Raw genomic sequence first — 5,410 nt, 5'->3', positions numbered from 1 at the left:
ATGATGTTTTTGTTTTTTAATAAAAAACACATTTATAGATCACTGGCTTATAATTTGAATGCCTTTTTATTAAAAATCAAGATTACACATGCAATCACTGAGGCTTTGCTCTTGAGCGACTAGGGTTTCTAAGAAATAAGATGAATTATCTAATGCAATAGTGAGTCTTTTTCTTATCCTGTCAATTGCACTCAATTTTTCTAGCTAAGAAAGATTTGAAGCCAGGTGTATGCCTATAGTCCCAGCTACTTGAGAGGCTGGGGTGGAAGGATCACGTTAGCCTAGAAATTTGAGGCCATCCTGGGCAACATGGGAAGATCACATCTCAAAAAAATGTTGTATTGAATGTACACACACATTCGCGTCTGTCATTTAGATATACTCATATGCTTAAAATCCTTTTAGAGCTTTAAAAGCTTAAGATACACCAGCCAAAAGAAGGCACTGGCCCTGATGAAGAGGACCCTGAGGAATGGGAAAGATCTGATGGGAGCGAGAATAATTCTTCTGAATTGTTATCCTGGAGAGCACGGTAAAAGAGTCTTTCCCCTGTGGGGAGAACGCAGGGCCTGCGGCGAGGTGGGAATGCTCCGTCTGGTCCTCAGCAAGAACCTCATTATCACACACGGCTCTCCCAACGCAGGGTTTGTTCAGTCCACTCCGCTGCTAACTGCCTCTTTGGTACCTCCTTCTAATAGGATTCTGACCGCTCCTTTGCAAGTTACTTGGGCAGTTTACAGAATTCAGGAGGTTTACTAGATGACCTGGAAATCCTTTCTGCCTTGTCAGGCTCTGGGGCAGACCAGAGGAGGTTGAAACTCTCCTGCCCCCCACCCCCACAACATGAGTCACACCCTCAGAGGCTCTGGCTGACTTTGAGCCAGGTTTTCCTGGAGCCAGGACCAGAGACAGAAGGAATATACCGGAGGCTTTACACCCACCATTGCCTTTATTTTGTTTGTTTATTTATTTATTTTTGAGATGGAGTCTTGCTCTGTTGCCAGGCTGGAGTGCAGTGGAGCGATCTCGGCTCACTGCAACCTCCGCCTCCCGGGCTTAAGGAATTTTCGTACCTCAGCCTCTCGAGTAGTTGAGATTACAGGCATGCACCATCGTGCCCAGCTAATTTTTGTATTTTTAGTAGAAATGGGGTATTGCCACATTGGCCAAGCTAGTCTCAGACTCGTGACCTGAAATGATCTGCCCACCATTGCCTTTAATGTTTACTATCCATCATTGAGGAAAATGCTGTCATTCTCACTGTACAGATAAGGAAACTGAGGCTCAGAGAGCTCAAGGAACTTACCAAGGCTGCAGGGCTTGTTAGTAGAAAAGTCAGGATTCCCATTCTGCCTGTGGACGCTGACACTCTTCTGTCACCCACTCCAGCTCCCTCCATCTAAAGCATGCAACAGGACCCAGGCTTCCACGACCCATCTCTGTTCTTACTTCAGCAGCTAGAGCCTAAGGTGATGGCACACTTGCACCTTTCCTCTTCCTTCCTCTCTATAGGTAATTCCTGATTGTAATGGTGGCTGAAAAAGGCAAAGTGAGTTGAGGAAGATGAAGTATCTGGGTGAAGCCAGAGGTGCTCTTGCCTCAGCCCCAGGGGAGCTTTCATTCTTTCCATTTCAGGAGGAAGTGAGATGCCTCCAAAGACAGGCAGACATGTGAAGGAGCCGCGATCAACAGGACTGCTCCTCACTGCCTCCATGTGAGCCCTGCTCCCATCTCCCCAGGATGGGACCACGGGCCCTGGGGCAATGTCCAGCACAGTAGTCAGTCGCCTCAAAGGCCTTCCTCATGGCAGGGCTAATCCCAGCACTTTGGGACCCTGAGGCGGGCAGATCACTTGAGTTCAGGAGATCAAGACCACCCTGGCCAAAAGGTAAAACCCTGTCTCTACTAAAAATACAAAAATTAGCTGGGTGTGGTTGCACATGCCTGTAATCCCAGCTACTTGAGAGACTGAGCCAGGAGAATAGCTTGAACCCAAGAGGCGGAGGTTGCAGTGAGCCAAGATTGCGCCACTACACTCCAGCCTGGGCGACAGAGTTAGACTCCATCTCAAAAAAAAAAAAAAAAAAAAATTCCTTCCTCACCCTCACCATGTGGAGACAACAGGCCTGCATCAGATCCCACTTACCCATAAGATAGGCGAGTTCTTGACACCAGGCCAAGGGGCAGAACCCCAAGGTTCTGCAAGCTCCACAGACCCAGAGCAAATGTCTGGTATCCTCAGAAGAAACCTTTAGAACTTTATGAAGCTTTGTTCAGACCACACATGGGGAAACTGGAGTTTGAAGGGGGGCCGCGAGGAGGAGCAAGCCTGCCAATGTGACTCTGGAAAATTCCCCTTCCCAAGGAGCTCCTGCCCTAACACTGTACAGACGGTGACTTCCCTCCTAGGCCTGCCGCAAGAAGACACAGATGGGCAAGAACTCCACAGCTTAAAAACTGAGGCATGTTCTATGCCTGGCAGGGAACGTCGGGAGGAGCCAGACCTTCCAGGTGACAAGGAGGTTGTTTGTGCAAGGGTCAGTCCCAGCAGCACCATCTGTTGGTGAGCTCACTTTATTAAGGACACTTCCAGGGAAATAGATGCTTGTTTTAAAAGAAAAGCTATTCAAGCACACTTGTGCAGGGTTCATGATGTGAGACAGCCACAGGGGAATGGTAAAGGCAGGAACCCCCTACCCCCAGCTTTCTCTCCACATGGCCTCAAAGAAAGGTTCTGGAGCTGTGGACACCAGCGTCTTCTGCAGCCCAGGACTTTGCTTGCGTAGGAGTTAGTCCAGCCAGCACAAGGAAAATCTTTGGAAACTGGGCTCAATTAAAGTTTCCAGATTATCTTTCCCCAGCACCCTACATACTCCTCCCTGCTCCCTTTTCAATAATATATAGGCTGGGCATGGTGGCTCACACCTGTAACCCCAGCACTTTGGGAGGCCAAGGTGGGAAGATCCCTTCAGCTCAAGTGTTTGCGAACAGCCTGGGCGATATAGTGAGACCTCCCCCTACAAAAAATTAGCCAGGTGTGGTGGTGCATGCCTGTAGTCTCAGCTATTCAGGAGGCTAAGGCAAAATCACTTAAGCCTGGGAGATGGAGGATGCAGTGAGCTGTGATTGTGCCACTGGACTCCAGCCTGGACAACAGAGCAAGACCCTGTCTCTAAAAAAATTTAAAAATTTTTTTAAGAGTTTAAAAATTGTAAAAAAGAAAGGAACAGTCATTCAAAAGATTAACTATTACCATCCTATGGGTCAAAACATCCCACACAGTGAACTTTCTCTGAAATTCTTTGCCCCGGAAAGGAAGTATTTGGATACACAGTGCATTTCCTCCTAACTTTATCCAAAGAAGAAAATAAGCATTGAAATAGAGGAAGCTTAATTTTGTTAATGTCCTGGAATGTTGATGATAATCCATTCATATTTTTATTAGAGTAACTCTTAATGTTGAAATAGCTTTATAGCTAACAGGCTCAGGGCATCTTCCTTGTCCAGAGTAATCTCCCTGTGTAGAACTCTCAATGGCTCCCCATTGCCCACAGAAAAAGGCCAAGCTCTTTGGCATAGCACATGGTCCTGTCCCAGCCTAAGTTTTGACTCCTCTTTCTACCACAACTGAAGCAGGCCCTGTTCTTTCCTCCATAACCTTGAGAACCATCATCTCATTCCTAGAATGAGATGTCCTCTGAACTCTCATCCCTTAGAATTCTGTTGAAATATTATTAATACCTCTTTTCCTAATAATAATTTATCATTCCTAATCATGTTCATTATTCTCTCCTTTTTTTTTTTTTTTTTTTGAGACAGGGTCTCTCTCTGTTGCCCAGGCTAGAGTACAGTGGCATGATCACTGCAACCTCCACCTCCCAGGTTCAAGTGATTTTCATGCCTCAGCCTCCCAAGTAGCTGGGACTACAGGCGTGTACCACCACGCCCGGCTAATTTTTGTGTCTTTAATGGAGACAAGATTTCACCATGTTGGCCAGGCTAGTCTCAAACTCCTGAACTCAGGTGATCCGCCTGCCCTGGCCTCCCAAAGTGCTAGGATTACAGGCATAAGCCACTGCGCCTGGCCTATTCTCCCCTCTTTGACTCCACTTTTTAATCGGCATATGTGTCTGATGATGCATTTAATGATTTGTTTGCCCATCTGTCTCTGCCACTACGCTGTGATCTTAACAACCAAGAGCTTGGTGTTTGCTAATGGATACCTCTAGAATCTAGCATAGGATATTGAAAGGACAGCTTAAGCACCACTTTGCTGTAAGATGGGAAAAACTACTCCCCATCAGCATTTTCATGAGATGAATATGACATGCATAAGGGCCTAGCACACTGCTTAGAACGTAGTACCTAGCCATTAGCATCAGCTTCCATAATACCAACAATATTCATGTTATGTTTGTTAAATGAATGCTTAAATCTTGCTTTATAAAAGTATAGTCACACGGTCATGCAAAAGTATACTTAATTAGATTTGGGCGAAGCTGGCCAGGTAAGAGAAGGCAGTTTGGAGGCAGAGCTACGGGGTGAGATCTGGAATGACAGCACCTCATTGCTGACTCACTTGGCCAGTCTATGGCTCAGCTTCCAAGACTCTACAAATTAGCCAGTGAGTATTAATCACCAGCCCAGCCCACAAGGTAATCAGATCCAGGAGAGCCAGCTGATAACATTCCTGGAATTCTATCAAAACACTGAAGGCTTACTATGAGGCAATGACAACGGTGGATACAAACATAAATCAGGTGTTTTCCTGGCTCTCAGAGAGCTCACAATTTCATGCGGGCAGCAGAGACGTATACAAGGGACAACAAGACAAGCTGGAATTTGGCAGATGTTATAGTAGAGATATAAGCAAAATACATTGATGGTGCAAAAGAGCACAAGATGAATTTTATGTGAAGGAATGGGAAGCAGGAATGCAGGTTTATTCTGTACCCATGCTGGGCCAGGGTAGCTCATTTGGTCTTCATAATACAGTGAGGTAGAGAATGTTGGCCGAGTATGGGGGCTCATACCTGTAATCCCAGCACTTTGGAAGGCTGAGGCAGGAGTATCGCTTAAGCCCAAGCAGTTCAAGACCAGCCTGGGCAACATAGCAAGATCCCATCTCAAAAAAAGAGTGTTAACCTACTTTAGAGATGAGCATGCTAAGGCCCGAAGAGGTGAGGTAACTTGGCTAAATCACACTGATAGAACACTAGGCTTCGAATGAAGGCCTTTCTGGTTTTGATGCCAACACTGTTTATTGCACCAGCCTAATCCCCAAGGGAGCTGAAATGGCCACATGGAAGCAGAGAGACCAAGTAGGGAGAATTGAATGCCCAGATAGAAGGGATCATGTAGACAAAAATCCAGAGAAAAAGGTTCAAAGGTGTGTGTGTGTGTGTGTGTG

Source organism: Mandrillus leucophaeus, unplaced genomic scaffold (genome assembly GCF_000951045.1).
Source record: "Mandrillus leucophaeus isolate KB7577 unplaced genomic scaffold, Mleu.le_1.0 Scaffold766, whole genome shotgun sequence".
In the NCBI taxonomy this organism is placed as follows: Eukaryota; Metazoa; Chordata; class Mammalia; order Primates; family Cercopithecidae; genus Mandrillus; species Mandrillus leucophaeus.
This window is presented reverse-complemented; position numbering follows the sequence as displayed.